The sequence below is a fragment of the Adiantum capillus-veneris genome, chromosome 25 (assembly GCF_014529385.1).
Source record: "Adiantum capillus-veneris isolate H3 chromosome 25, ASM1452938v2, whole genome shotgun sequence".
NCBI classification, from domain to species: Eukaryota; Viridiplantae; Streptophyta; class Polypodiopsida; order Polypodiales; family Pteridaceae; genus Adiantum; species Adiantum capillus-veneris.
This window is the reverse complement of record NC_140955.1, coordinates 7,854,163-7,870,243: the sequence shown is the minus strand read 5'-3', so window position 1 is coordinate 7,870,243 and position 16,081 is coordinate 7,854,163.

Genomic DNA, 16,081 nt, shown 5'->3' with positions numbered 1-16,081 from the left:
CTTTTTGATATTTTTGAGCTTTTTTTCAAGCTCAATATCATCATCTTCTTCCTCAGAGGGAGATTTGTCCACTTTCTTCTTTTTAGTGTGGCTAGCTTGGCCATTTGTTCTTCCTGGAGTTATTATGTTTCCTCCATGGTCTGTGGACTTGAGTTTTTGGAATCTGTTTAGTAGGTCGTATTCTTTTTTGAATCAAAGGGATGGTGATATCTTCCTCCTCTTTAGTAGATCGATATTCAGAAGGTATATCATCTTTTGTTTTGATTTCACCCCCCAAATCAAAATCTAACTTTGAACACCAATTGTCAGGTGTTTTGGCCCTTAAGCTTTGCCCTCATGTTCTTCTTATGTGGATGTGGTAGATGAGCTACCAACCGACCTTGCTGCATGCTTTGCCTTGTGTAATAGATTCAATTGTGATTTGACTTCTGACATCTCATCTCATTTGATCTAGCATAATATAGCTTGATTTTAAGTCCATTATAGACCCCTAACAAAAGTAATCCTGATAAATCTCTAAGCCTTACTATGTCATTGGAGAAAACCCAATTAACTTCATATGGTCTTGACCATGCAACCTTCATATTAGGTTTCTTTGGGCCTAGCTTTTACTGATAGAGTAAAACCAAATCCCGCTTTTTGAACTCTCAAACCTTTATTTTGCTATCAGGCCAATGCTTTCTCCTTTGTTGGACTACCTCCTGCTCCAACATAGCCCTTTGTCTGATTTCATACAGCTTCAACAATTCATCCATTGTGTGCTTCAAATTCGTATTGAAATCCATATGGTGTTTGATGGCCAATCTGAGTCTGAGAATTGAAAATTCCATAGGCACAACTACTTCTATTCCATAAACCATCCAGATTGGAGTCATACCAATGGTAACCTCATGAGCAGTTCCGTATGCCCATAATGCAATTTGAAGCTTCTAGTCCCCATGGTGAGGTTCTTTCTAGACAATCTTTGTCAGTATGGACTTGATTGTCTTATTACTACTTTTAGCTTATCCATTGCATTTGGGATAATACGGTGCCAATTTTTTATGCTTGATCGAGTAAATTTCAATCAGTATCTAAATTTTCTCGTTGATGAAATGAGTTCCCTGATCTCAAACAATCTCAATCGAATAGCCAAATTTGCCAATCACATGATCATACAAGAACCATGTTGTTGACTTGCAAATGTTTTTAGGAAATTTTTTATCCTCAAGCCACTTACAATATTAGCATGTTGCCATCACAATGTACTTGTTTTCCTCGGGATCACCTTCTTGCATGGACCCATGAAGTCCAATCCCCATTACATAAACTCTAGATGGGGGTCAGATGTGTCATGTCTGCTGTTGTTGGCCTTCCCATTCTTTGACAAATATCACATGTTTCCCTAACATCAGCCATCACCTTCAAAGTACTCCATCAATATCCAATATGTATAAAGCTCCTCCTATGATGGTGAACTTCAAACTTTAATATCAATGCCTTCTTATTCGCTTGGGACCAGTCCTCTAGAAATCCCCCATACTAAAAGGAAATCATACACATCTTTCCACTCTCGATCTAGCCCATCCATTGTCAAATTCTAAAATAATTCGACATGTATGGGTTCATCTTGCATTGATATTTTACAAAATCCTTTTGTACTCCTTGATAGGAATTCAGCACCATGGTGAGTGTTGCCTGGCTCATGGAAGATCCTAAACTCAAACTCCTTCAAGAACATCATCTCCCGTGGATAATCACTTTGTTCATAAGGAATGGAAGATCTTGATGATCGACATAAAAGTGAAACAAGCTTCCGAATAAATAATGTCTGAACTTTTGTTGCACTAAAAGAGTGCTTCCCTCTTGGTTGTGGAATATCCTTGTTCAGCTTTACTAAATAGATGACTGGAAAAGTAGACCGGGTAGTCCGTCTTCCCATCAGGCTAGGCCAATATAGCTCCCATCGCCAATCCACACGCATCCACATCCGATTGAGATTATGTAGAGATGCATTCTTTCCAACATAAACTTAAACATTGATACTCCATGACATTTACTTCGGATCTTTGAGCCATGCAAAACGTCAAGATTTGATAATTTAGTTATTGTTCCTTGACCAATGGTTTCTCCATTATCCAAGAATTCTACAATAGCACCTAGAGTTTTTTGGCTTTTGATAATGGCATAGCTTTCTTAGCTTTGGTGGGACTCGTAGCTTTTTTAGAACTATCCACAAGAGAGTTTAAATTGACTATATGATTCAAAGTACAGTAACCACATAATATCAAATATGTGGCTCAGATTCTTCTATCACTCCTCTTGTTCAATGGTCTTTTCAAATATGCAACTTGAAAAAAAAAAAGTAGGGTAGATCCTATTGTATGCTAGTAAGGTAGATCCCATTGCATGCAACTAGGGTAAATCATATTGAGTAGAGCGAATTCCATTGTGTGCAAATAGGGTAGATCACAAGTAGGGTCCTGATAGGGTAGATCCTATTGTGTGTGAGTAGGATAGATCATGTTGCTAATTCTAGTTGTGATGTTGTTGGGGTTTTTTTTGGTGGGACCAACACCACTAACACCCATCTCTAACTCTCCAACCTTATTCTTTGGATATAGTAGATGATTAAAGGGTCACAGCTAATTCATGTTGTAGTGACTCCACCAAGAAAGTGTCTCCCTCTTCACATCTTCTTCCTCACCACACACATGTGCACTCTTCTGCACCACACACTCACAACTATTATCAAGGCTCGATTGTTACCATATACATGTGGTAGTGATGTGTGTGAACACACTAGGACCGCCGGGGCATTTTTTCCCTCTTTAGGAGGTTTTTTCCCCCGTGCATTGTATATACGCCCATCACTCTAGGGCTATCTATCTTTCCATTGCACACTAAGGAATACACTCTCTATTGTGTACCTTGAGCTTCCTTCGTCTTCTCCAAGCTGTGTGTGTTTCTCTGCAACCCTAATTCCAACAATTGGTATCAGAGCAGGTCACGTCCTCCCGGGCTTAGTCGCCAGCTGCTCCAGCACACGCCTGCTCACTTTCTCCGATTTCAGTGAGCTTTGGCAAGCGTTCGCAGGTCGACAAATATTTTGGGAGAGCTCGGAGAGCTTGGTCTACTCAGAATTTTGATTTGGGCTCATTTCGGCCTCCGTTTCCACTACGGGCAGTACTGCACAGGCTATTTCGTCATTTTGTGCAGATTTTCTGTCAGTGCCGTTTTCTGCATAACAGGTGCCTTATAGTCTTCTACGGTTTGTGCTATATAGCACAAGTTGTTCCCGCTCCATTTCTCCTATTTTCGGGCAGTTTTCACATCAGGTGCAGCATTTACCATGGCTGACAACAACAACACAGATGTGTTCAAGATGTTTGCTGTTGAGGACAGGTTGGATGGGGACAACTACCCTATGTGGGCTTATATGATGCAACACGTTCTTGTGTCAAAAGGTGTCTGGAACATTGTGCAGGGCATTGATGTACGTCCTGGTTCTGAAGATGTAGGCGATATTGAGGATGTTGCAGGTCTTGCTGCAAGGATTGCAGCTGTTAGAGTTGTTTTGCCTACAGCAGAACAAGCTCGTTGGGATGTTAAGGATGCGCAGGCTCATGCATTGATTGCGTTGTCTGTGAAGCGCACCATTATTCCTCACATCCGTTCAGCAAAATCTGCAAAACAGGCTTGGGATATTCTAGCAGGTCTTTATGCAAGCCGCAATGAGGCTAAAATTGCTTTGCTGCGTAAAGAGCTAGAGTCGAAGATTATGCATGAGGAAGATGATATGGACACTTTCCTTGCTAGTGTCAAGGATATCAATGAGCAACTCATTTCTGCAGGTGAAGTCATTTCTGACAGTTCCCTTGTGCAGACTGTTCTTGATGCCTTACCAGATTCCTACCAAACTTTTGCTAGTACTTGGAGACTGATGACCCAAGGAAATCCTGAAGTTGTCAAGTTTGATGCATTATGCACATTGCTGTTGCAAGAGTCACTTTCTAGAAAAAACAGGACTAGGCAGCGTGCAGTTGAACAGGCTTTTATTGCTTCTCAAAGAAAGGGTGGTAACAGTAATGCAGCCACTTCTTATGGTTCTGCTGCGAGTGGCAAAAATTCTGTTCCTAATGCTTCTGCTGGCAGCACTTCGTCTGGCAATTCTGGTGATAAGGGCAAAAGGAAGATGCGTTGCCATTATTGTAAAGCCAATGATCACTTGATCAAGTCGTGTCCTAAGTTGAAGGCCAAAGAGGCTAAGAAGAAAGAGGGTGGTTCCACTGCAAATGCTGGTTCCACTACAAATGCAGCCATTGTTGAGTCTTCTGTGAAAGGAGATTGTGATGCTGATGTTGATGCAGAATGGGCTTTTAGCGCAGAGTGCACTTACAATCCTGCTGTCCATGATGCATGCTTGTCAGTTGCTGCAGATTCACATGTGTGGTATTTCGACAGTGGTGCTACAAAGCACATTACCTCACATCGTGAATTGTTTACCTCTCTCGAGTCTGTCCCTCATGGGAATTCAGTCACTTGTGCCAACAACGCCTCTTATCCAGTTCAGGGAGTTGGAAAGATTGTGCTCACTGCTGCTAATGGCAGTTCCTTCACACTTGTTGATGCACTTTATGTACCTGGGATCAAGAAAAATCTATTGTCTGTATCCGCACTTGCTAGACTTGGACTTGTAGTCAAATTTGTGGATGACAGATGTACAGTTCATGATCTCAGTTTTGGTGATGAAATTGTTGCATCTGGGCTTTTGTGCCGTGGGCTGTATAAGCTCACTTTGTATGACAAGTGTGGACAAAATTTTGCAAATGCTGTTGCAGATTCAAGGGCTATTTCAGATGCAAAACTTTGGCATGCACGTTTTGGTCATCTGAATTTTGCCAGTTTGCTGCGTTTGCAGAAATCTGATATGGTTGCTTCTTTGCCGCCTCTTGAAGCACCTATCAAACATGTTTGTGAAGGCTGTATTCTGGGTAAAATGCAGCGTTCTAAGTTTCCAAAGGATGGTTCAGTTAGGGCCACATGCAGGTTGCAGCTTGTGCATAGTGATGTTTGTGGGCCCATGCAAACTCCGTCCTTGGGCAATTACCTGTACTTCGTGACTTTCATTGATGATTACTCCAGGCATGCGTGGGTATTTCCGCTTAAAGCGAAGTCCGAAGTTTTTATGTGCTTCAAACAATTTTTGGCTATGGCTGAAAATGTCTCAAAATGTACTATGGGCACCCTCCGTTCCGATCGAGGGGGGGAGTATATGTCTCATGAATTTAATGCATTTCTGGCTAGTCGTGGGATAAAACACCAATGTACAGTGCCTTATACACCTCAGCAAAATGGTGTTGCTGAGAGGAAAAACAGGTCACTAACGGAAATGGCACGATGTATGGTCAAAAGTCAAGCTTTGCCGCATTCTTTTTGGCTTGAGGCCATCATGTGTGCCACTTATGTACTTAACAGGTGTCCTACGAAAGCTTTGCAGTCTATTACTCCATATGAAGCATGGCATGATAGAAAACCTTCTATTGAGCACATGCGTGTTTTTGGCTGTTTGGCATATGCTTTGGTGCCACAAGTGCAGCGCAGAAAATTGGATGATAAGGCTGTCAAATGTATTTTTGTTGGTTATAGTGCTGAAAGCAAAGGTTACAGGTTGTATCATCCGCAAACAAAACGTATTTTGGTTTCACGGGATGTAGTGTTTGTGGAAGATTCTGTTCAACCCTTGCTATCATGTACTAGAGACAGTAATGTAAGCTCACAGGACATTTATGACACTTTGTTGCCTCTTTTCAGTGGTGGAAATACGAATGTAAGTTCCAATGAGGCAAATGTACAGCCATACTTGATGAGGAAAGGGCTGAAAATGAGCAGGCTAGAGGTATGCCAAAATGGCTGGTGCACACTTTGCGTGACAGTAAATTGGATGCACCTTTATCTAGTCGTACTCGTTCAGGCTCTCGCCATGCATCTTATGCATCAGATTGTTATGCTTTGGCTGTGTCTAGTTTACATGATGTTGAGGAGCCTCTGTCTTTTGATGAAGCACAGAATTCAGAAAATTGGATTGCTGCCATGAAATCAGAATATGATGCACTTATAGAGAATGACACATGGACTTTATGTGATTTGCCTCCTGGCAAAAAGGCCATTGGTACAAAGTGGGTTTACAAGTTGAAACGCAAGCCGGATGGTGAGATCGATCGCCATAAGGCTCGACTTGTTGCAAAGGGTTATGCACAACAAAAAGGCATAGATTATGAAGAGACTTTTGCTCCCACTTGTCGTATGACCACTGTGCGTTTTCTATGTGCATTGGCAGCTCATTTTGGTTGGGATGTACATCAATCAGACATTGTTACTGCTTTCTTGAATGGTGACATATTTGAGGAAGTTTATGTAACGCAGCCTCGCGGTTTTGTCATAAAAGGACAAGAGGACAAAGTGTGCAAATGTAAGAAGGCTTTGTATGGGTTGAAGCAATCTCCTCGTGCTTGGTATGAGAAAGCTGACACTCATTTGGTTAAACGAGGCTTTCGTAACAGTCCAACAGAAAGCACATTGTATGTAAAGCGTGAGGATGATGTATTTCTCATTGTGGTTCTTTATGTTGATGATTTGCTGATCACTGGACCAAATGAGAGACATATTGCTGAATTTAAGGCTGATTTGAATGCTACTTTCAAGATGAAAGATTTGGGGCTGTTGCATCATTACTTGGGTATACAGTTTAAGCAGTGTGATGGTGGTATTGCCTTGTGTCAGAAAAGTTACATAGAGACATTGCTATGTAAGTTTGGACTTGAGGATTGCAAACCTATTGCCACTCCCATGGAAACAGGTTTGAAGTTGAGTCTACATGATGCTGGCGATCCTGCTGATGTCACTCTTTACCAAACTGCTGTTGGCTGCCTCATTTATGTATGCAACACGAGGCCAGATATTCAGTTTGCAGTCTCGCAGGTCAGCAGATTTATGCATAGCCCAGGGTCTAAGCATTGGCAGGCTGTCAAGAGGATTTTCCGCTACCTTAGTGGCACTTTACATCTTGGCTTGTTTTATCCCAAGGGGGGATCATTGCCGCCAGACTTACATGCTTTTTCGGACTCAGATTGGGCTGGTTGTTTTGACACGCGAGTGTCCACAAGTGGTTTTTGTTTCATGCTTGGCAGTTCATGTATATCATGGTTGAGCAAGAAGCAACCTACTGTGGCCACTTCGAGTTGTGAGGCTGAGTACAGGGCAGTCTTCACAGCTACGGTTGAGTGTGTATGGCTCAGACGCCTTATGGCTGACTTGGGTGTTGGACAGGACACTGCCAACACTATCTACACTGACAGTCAGAGCGCATTGGCAGTTGCGAGGAACCCAGTTTTTCATGCTCGCACAAAGCACATTGAGGTGCATTACCACTATGTCAGGGAGAGGCTCTCAGCAGGAGAGATCAGCTTGGCTTATGTGCCAACACAGGACAACCTTGCAGATCTTTTCACAAAGGCATTGTCTCGTGAGAAGCTTGAAGCTTTCCGCAAAGCTTTGGGCTTACTCCCCTTTGTGGACTGATCCTGTCCTCAGGGCATGGCACTTCCCTTTACTCATGTGCCAGCTCTCGTTCACCGCATCACTCCAGGGGGGATTTGTTACCATATACATGTGGTAGTGATGTGTGTGAACACACTAGGACCGCCGGGGCATTTTTTCCCTCTTTAGGAGGTTTTTTCCCCCGTGCATTGTATATACGCCCATCACTCTAGGGCTATCTATCTTTCCATTGCACACTAAGGAATACACTCTCTATTGTGTACCTTGAGCTTCCTTCGTCTTCTCCAAGCTGTGTGTGTTTCTCTGCAACCCTAATTCCAACATCGGTTTGGTATGGGGAGCTCATTGTGGAGAGCTTTCACTTTGTGGAAAATGCAAGCATTGGTTGTGGCAAATGGGAGCATTGGCTGTGGCAAATGCGAGCATTGGTCCATCAGCAAGTAGGCAACCATTTTGGACCTCATCATTGGAGCTTGGTGCATGTGATATCACTCAGATAAGGAGTAGGTTGAACTTGGCAATTGATTATGTGTGAGTAGGTTAGATTATATTGAGTGCGAGTAGGGTAGATCCCAAGGCACTTTGATCCGGTGCGAGCATGGTAGATCCTATTGTCACCCAAGGATGCAAAGCAAACTCCCTCAAGGTATGCGCCTCATAAAGCCTCAAAGCTATGATCAAGTCCTTCAAGTGGAGTTCAAGTGCTAGGTCTCCCAAGAAAGCTACAAATATATGATCAAGTACTTCAAAAAGCTATGATCAAATAGTTCAAAAAGCTAGGTGCTCTATGTCTCAAACATGGTTTAATGTATCTCTCCAATCTGTAGCTCAAGAAACATGCACCTCATCAGTTTTAAGAATAGTCCTTGTTAAGACCAAAACCATAGGGGATTTTGTAAAGCCTTGTAATTATTATTATTTGAGGGGTGTACCTAATATGAGGGGATGCGCATGTTCCTACCTGTCTTTCAGAGTGCAAACTTTATTTAACATGCAAAGCTTGAACATTGTAACGGTCTTCATATGAATCTGAATAGAAAGTCATGTATCTCTCTCTCTCTCTCTCTCTCTCTCTCTCTCTCTCTCTCTCTCTCTCTCTCTCTCTCTCTCTCTCTCTCTCTCTCTCTCTCTCTCTCTCTCTCTCTCTCTCTTGTGTGTGTGTGTGTGTGTGTGTGTGTGTGTGTGTGTGTGTGTGTGTTTCAGTGCACACCCACATTGTATCTAAGTGTTTTTGTGAGGATGATATGATTTGTTGTACCTTAATGGGTTCTCTCTGTGGTATTTTGTGCTCTAAGTATGGCAAAACCTTGAGTTGATACTAGCAACCACAATTAACCACCGACTTGTGCAACCCAAGGAGTAGGGTTCATGGCACTGTCCACTTTGGGACAGCAGCCGTCATGTTCAAGCGGACACACTCAAAAGGCCGACCCTCTCCAATCGTGACTTCCCAAATGGGATGGTGTGAACATTCTGTGAGGTCTCATTTGGTAGACACTCTGGCAAACCAGTAGGAGCAATTGCCAGAGGTGGAAACGGTGGAAGTAACAGATACAACAGTGAAAGTCAACCTAAAAGATCCTATTTGTGCTTTTCAAACTCATCGAAGGTGGAGTCACTGCCCCTTCGTCACCAATATACACTCACCATTTGCCAGTGTAGACTCGTCTAGTTTATCACTCACTAACCTGGTAGGATTGGGTCTTGGTTTGCCTACTTCTGTTAGTACAAGACCAATGACAAATTCAACTATGGTCATGGGCTTGATGTTCACCAAACATGTGAGGAATGCGTGTGTAGATGCGTGCATGCTCGGCATGCTGCACGAGGAAGAACGTAGAGAGTTTTGGATGGAGCTCTCAGTGAGTATTTGAATCCCTCCCTACTCCTTATTGATCTACATCACCAATGAATAAAGATAAGGTTAGTATGATTAGTAAGATGGATGTCTGGCATGTTGGCCTGAACCCTAATAATTTCCCACTTGAAGGCCAATGTGGCCAAGTGGCTATATGTATGTATATCATGTACAATCGTGAAGCATTCAAGTGGCTTCACTCTATCTTCATGCAATGTGCAAACCACTCTAAGGGTAGGCTCTTCGTGAGCATCTTCAAGGTTGTCATCTGTATAAACCTTGACTAGATCAATGCATTTTTTAGTCAATATATCGTGTATCACATGATAACGAACTTCTATGTGTTTTGACTTGGAGTGAAAAATGGGATTCTTCACTGATGCAATCACACTCTAACTATCACAATGCAACATTGAAGACTAAGTAATTCCAAGATCTCTCACTAGGCGAGATAACCACACAGCTTCTTTGCTAGCATCAGAAACTTCCACATACTCTACCTATGTGGTGGAAGATGACGTACAATCATGGAGAATAATCTCCATGACACGACTACTCCAGCAAATAGCCAGATATGGATCTACGATTATCTACACACTCACATAATCCGCATCCATGTAACCCACAATGGATGCATCACTATTCATAAAGCGTAATCACTTATCTAGCGTACCTTTCAGATATCTCAAGATGTGCGTCACTACTTCCCAATGCTTTATACCAAGATTTGTCATAAATTTGCTAACCACTCTCACTGCAAAAGCAATGTCCGGTCTTGTGTCTACTATGGCATACATAAAACTGCCAACTATTGCAAAATATGACACCTTGGCCATATTTTCTTTCTCAACATCAGACTTGGGAGCATCATTTTTGCTAATTTTTTCATATGTGTGCATTGGGGACTCAATGTAACCTTCCACCCTGCATATTGAAAGGTTGCAAGACTTTGTGGATATATGTTTCTTGTGACACCTTTAGTATTCCATGTTTTCTATCCCTCTTGATATGCATACCAAGAAAGTGACTTGCATCTCCTAAATCCTTCATACCAAACTGCATGCTAAGTGAATTCTTCAAGATGGCAATCTCATCTTTAGACTTCCTAGCAATGAGCATATCATCGACATAAAGTATCAAGATGATAAGTGAAGTATCATTCATCTTCTCAAAATACAAGCAGTGATCTTCATGGACCCTTTCATACCCTTGGGATTGCATGTACTTGAAAAACTTCATGTACCACTACCTTGAGTCCTTTTTTAGGTCATACAATCCCTTACGTAATCTACACACTAGTTGCACCCTCGTAGGCTTCTTAGGATTGACTTCAAAACCCTCTAGTTGTTTCATGTAGACATCCTCATCAAGATCCTCATGATGAAATTATATCTTCACATCCATCTAAAATCTTAACCATTGGAGAAAAGATTTCATCAAAATCCATGCCTTTTTTTTGCTTGAAACCCTTAGCAACCATGTAACCTTATACTAATTAGGCTCGGGATCCTTTGTCGTTTACTTCTCCTTGGACACCTATTTGCAAGGCAAGGCTTGTTTTCCCTCTAGCCACTCTGTCAATTCTCAAGTCTCATTTGCCATAATCAAGTTATACTCAGATTGCTAAATAGTCAACCTTGATAGCATGTAGGCTCTCTGCACTCAATGACCAATAGATGGTCTAATCCTAGCTAAAACCGCTCATGTGCATGAGACACATGCGTAGTTCTCCTCATTGCCTAAGTGCTGGACTTTGCTCTATCAAGAGCATCACTAGCTCTCTCTATTACATTACTAGTAGTAAGTACATCATTAGTAGACTGAGTTGTTTGCATAACTGGACTTGAGGCTACATTCTCGAATCTCACTTTGAAAAACTCAACTTCTTGCATAAGTTATCTATGTATCTTTGATTCATTAAAGATCACTTGTGAGTTGCGAATAACTCTCCGAGATTTTGAGTGTCAAAAACCATAATCCATCTCTCCATCTACACTATAATCAATGAAAATGCATTTGTGTGACTTGAGGTCTAGCTTCTTTCTAAGCTCATTATACACATGTGAGAATGTTTCACACCCAAACACAGGATATTTATCATAATTTGGCTTCTTGCCTGTCCACGTGTCCTACGGAATTCTATATTTCAATGGTATACTAGGCAACCTATTAATTATATGCACCGATGTCATAATAGTCACTCCCCAAAACTTTAGAGGTAAACTTTCCATAGATAGCATGGAAGTGATCCTCTCCTAAATAGTCCTATTCGTATGCTCATCAATTCCATTCTAAACATATGTGAACGACATAGTGAACTACCGCCTAATACCTCGTTTGCTACAGAAGTCTTTAAACTTAGTGGAAACATACTCTCCCTTGTTGTTGTTGATGTGCAAAGCTTTCAACTTCTTACCTGATTGATTCTCGACTATAGCTAGAAACTTTTGGAAGACATTAAAGACTGTAAACCCACACCGTGGACAATTAACACGAGGGTGCTCTTTTCAAAGCCCAATTTTGCGGGCCCAAGTTTCCGGCCCAGCTCCACGTTCGGCAACCCCTCTCCCTCTTGTTTCCACCCCACCGATCACCACAACCGTGGTTGTTTCTCGTGCGACGCCGTGCTGGGCACAAGCACTTCTGTACAAACGTCAAGTGATGAGCCCACCTCCAAGAAATGGAAGCAAGAAATGAAAGAGAGCAAACTCTTAGCACTGGCAGCTCAAGCAGCAACCTCTGATGGACTGTGCCCACTACTGCAGAGCTTGTGGTGCCAACGGTGATTATCCTCTCCACCCCCCTTCTTTTACAATGCTTATTACATCGAGTCCCCTGCAACGCCCGCCACACTGGGACCTACCCACACAGAAGCCGCTGCAGAGTTCGGTGGGACGCAACCTTTGTCACAGAAATGCATCATTTGCTCCCTGTTCCCTTAAGCGGCTCTGTTTACCCATGGTTCCAGCTAGGGTACCATTTGGAGGAGCAGCATGTGACAAACTGCCTCCACTTCATGCATCAGGTTAATCTGCACTGGCGAGAATGAAGGGAGCAGACCGATCGGAGCGATGATAAATTTCAAGCGCTGCTGCCTATGTGGCAGCAACCATTGCCATTAAAAAACTCAACAATTTTTAAATCAACGGGGACTACGTGGCACTAGCGCTCGAAATTTAAGTACTGCACAAATAACCCAATATGGCAAATGACACGTTATAGTAGTGGTAGACGCGTCGGGCTGCTCAAAGATAGCGCTGAGTTCGCGTCCGCCATACTTCTGGCCCTGCTGTGAAATAGTACTCTTTTGCTCTTGAATTGTGCTGCAAGCTACTCCATTGACGGCAATCGGCTCACAAGCTTTCTACGTCTGAGAGTACAACATCTCGCGAAGCAGATAAACCAGGCGAAATACTAATACACCCTCTCTGCATAGCAACATTTTATTGCAATAGTATTGGCCCTGGCACCTTATTCTCTTAATACCCCGATTAGCCGCAATGGACTTCCCGCCCCGACGACCGTCTGATGTGGGGAGAGTAGGAACCACAAGCTGCCAGTTTTGAATGTAGCCATCCCAGTGTGGGTGAATGTTCTCCTTAAGTAGGGACACGACCCGCCCAGGTCATCTTCGGTGAGAGGAAGCAAGGTAAGGGCCGCCACTATACTGGCCCCCTTACCTAATTAGTTGATGATTCGTTGTTGTCTCCCCAGTCACATGCTTTCTTTTGTGCTAGAATTGATTCCCTTGTGGCTCTTGCCGAGTGGATGCAGAATGCAGAAGTGGCCCTCCAAGCGATGGAGAGAACGGTCGCAGCGTTGCATACTCAAGTGTTGTTGAATAAGGAGGAGGAGGAGCATTTGCGGGAGGAGATGGCTTCTCACAAGTGAAGCACTGCAAAGTGCAGGGCTCTCTTCCACCGCACTGCCTTTTTCTTGAATCAATCTGCAAACTCACTCAGCCTCTATGACCCTTCGGCCCCTCCTTGGAGGAATGCAGTGGCACTTCTTCGTCGGTGTCACTCGGACTACTTACCTTTGGCTGAGTTGTAGCCATTTGTCAGTCCCCCCCACCTCCTTCTTGAGCTCCTAATCAGAATCTCCCTGACTTTCAATCGTAATCCTCCTACTCGCATCCGCTATCAATTTAATTTTTATGAGTCGTTTGATGGTCGTCTATGCATGCCAAATGTTAAGGCCAAAACCTTAGGGGATTTTGTAAAGCCTTGTAATCATTATTATCTGAGGGATGAGGGATGTACTTGATATGAGGGGATGCGTCTTTTCCTACCTATCTTTTGGAGTGCGGACTTATTTGATAGGTGAAGCCTAAACGTTGTAACGGTCTTCATATGAATCTCAATAGCAAGTCATGTCTCTCTGTTTGTGTTTCAGCACACACGAACATTGTGTCCATGTGTTGCTCTAAGAATGATATGGTCGATTGTACCTTAACTCGATGTGTTCTGTCTATGAAATTCTATTTTTGAGTATGGAAAAACCTTGAGTTCACAATCTTACAACTCTCATTTATTGAGGTTAAGAAAACACTTATAACATCAATCTAGGGTGCCAAGCATCCCAGGTCATGGGAGAATTTTGTTATGAAAGGAGAATTTTGTCAATTCCAGGGCACCCATAGTATTTTGTATTTTGTATGGTATTTTCATCTAATGCCCATGGAGCCATTTTGTAAGTTAAGGAGTGAGCTTCAAGAGTGAGCTATGGAGCGAGATTTTGATCCTTTGTGTGCCACGCGGTTAGCGAGCTGCTTCAAAAGTGAGGCTTTTTGGGGGAGAACAAACCACATGGCACACAAAGAATTAGAAGCTCACTCTATAGCTCACACACAAAGCTTGCTAAAAACCTACACTCTATTTTTATGTGCACACGATACACGAGAGAGAGAGAGAGAGAGAGAGAGAGAGAGAGAGAGAGAGAGAGAGAGAAGGATTGATTGTGCAACAAAGCTTGGAGGAGACAAAGCCCTTTCTTGTCACAAATAGATCAAACTGAGTTTGCAACAAGCTTCAAAAAAAATTTGCACTTTTAGGCGATTGTGATTAGCATCACTAGTAGTGGTGATATGTGCGTCGTTTTCACAACCAATATTTGCGATGCACATAGCAACCCTAATAGCGATGACAAAAATGACTCCCACGAAAGGACAAAAAACTTAGAGTACATAGAGTTGCAAACTAGAAGAGCTCCTAGTAGTGTTCAAATTGCACTTTCATATAGATATATGCAACCCCACATTTGTATGTGTTAACACACCCAAAACCACTAAGATATCAATAAGAGTTTTTTTTTTAATGTGTAGTTTAGCAACTTTGCACCTGAGGGAAAATTGGCTTATGATCATGTTGTATTTTCCATTCTACTCAGTAAAGAAATATGTAGGAAGTCTATGGAGCCTATAAAGCAAGATGATGCATATATTTCTAGTGGCAAAGGTCAAAGAGGTCGCACTCATAACCATGCCAAAAGGAAAGATCACAAGAATTCTTGTAGCATATCCAGAGGGTCCAAGGCAATGTCGAGCCCTATCATTGTCACAAGAAAGAACATTTAAAGAAAGATTGTTGTGCATGGCAAAGAGACAAGAAAAAGTCTCACGACAACAAGAAGTCTGATAATGACGAAAAGGGAAATGTTAAGATTGAGGAACTCAATGTGCTAGAGTCTCCTTAGGTTGCAGATGTGTATGAGGTCTAAAGTTCCTCGAATGTTCTAGTGTTTATAATAAATCTTAGTTCAGGTGCTCTTATTGCACAAGATACTAGCTTTGATCAGAATTGGGTTATAGATTTTGGAATCAGTTTCCAAGTGACAACTCATAGAGAATGGTTCTCTATGTATGCACATACGTGTGGTAAAGTTAAGCTTAGTGATTCCTATGAGCTTGAGATACATGGTGTTGGAGACATAAAGCTGGTTATGCATAATGGCACGGAGTTCATAGTCAAGAATATCATACATGTTTCCAAGTTAGCAAAGAGTTTGATATATGTTGGTCATCTTGAAGACTTGTGTTACACAACTACCTTTGGGAATTTTTCATGGTCAGAAGAGAAATCTTGTGATTCTCAGAGGTGAGAAGCATGGAACGCTTTACTCTATGTTTGTCTCGTGAAGAAAAGAGGATTTTATCTCCATAGTCGATTGAGTTGTGGCATAGTTGACTAGGCAATATGAGCCAAAAGGAAATGAAAACACTAGCTTGTTTTGGTTACTTGCGTGTGTTAAGTTATTCATATTTTATATGTGTAAGCATTGTATCTATGGCAAACAAACTAGGAACACCTCATTGATATTGAATAGGAAGTGTTTGTAGCCAGTATAACTTGTTCATAGCAACATTTGCGGTCCCATGCCGACCAAGTCTTTAGGGGGAGCTAGCTATTTGCAACTTTCATAAACAATTCCACTAGAAAAATGTGGGTTTATCCTCAAGCAAAGCATTTTGGATAGACCCTTTCTTAGCAATCACAAATGGATGTTTATATATTGATGCAACAATCCTACATCAGTCAGCAGAGCTCGGGAGAAGCAACATGGTGCAGCACATCACCACAACTTGATGGTTATAAAAAAGTGAGGGATTTCTCCTCTCTCAAATTGGCTTTCATGACATGCATCTATTTTTCTACACATGAGATTATTAAGGGAGATGCTAGGTGG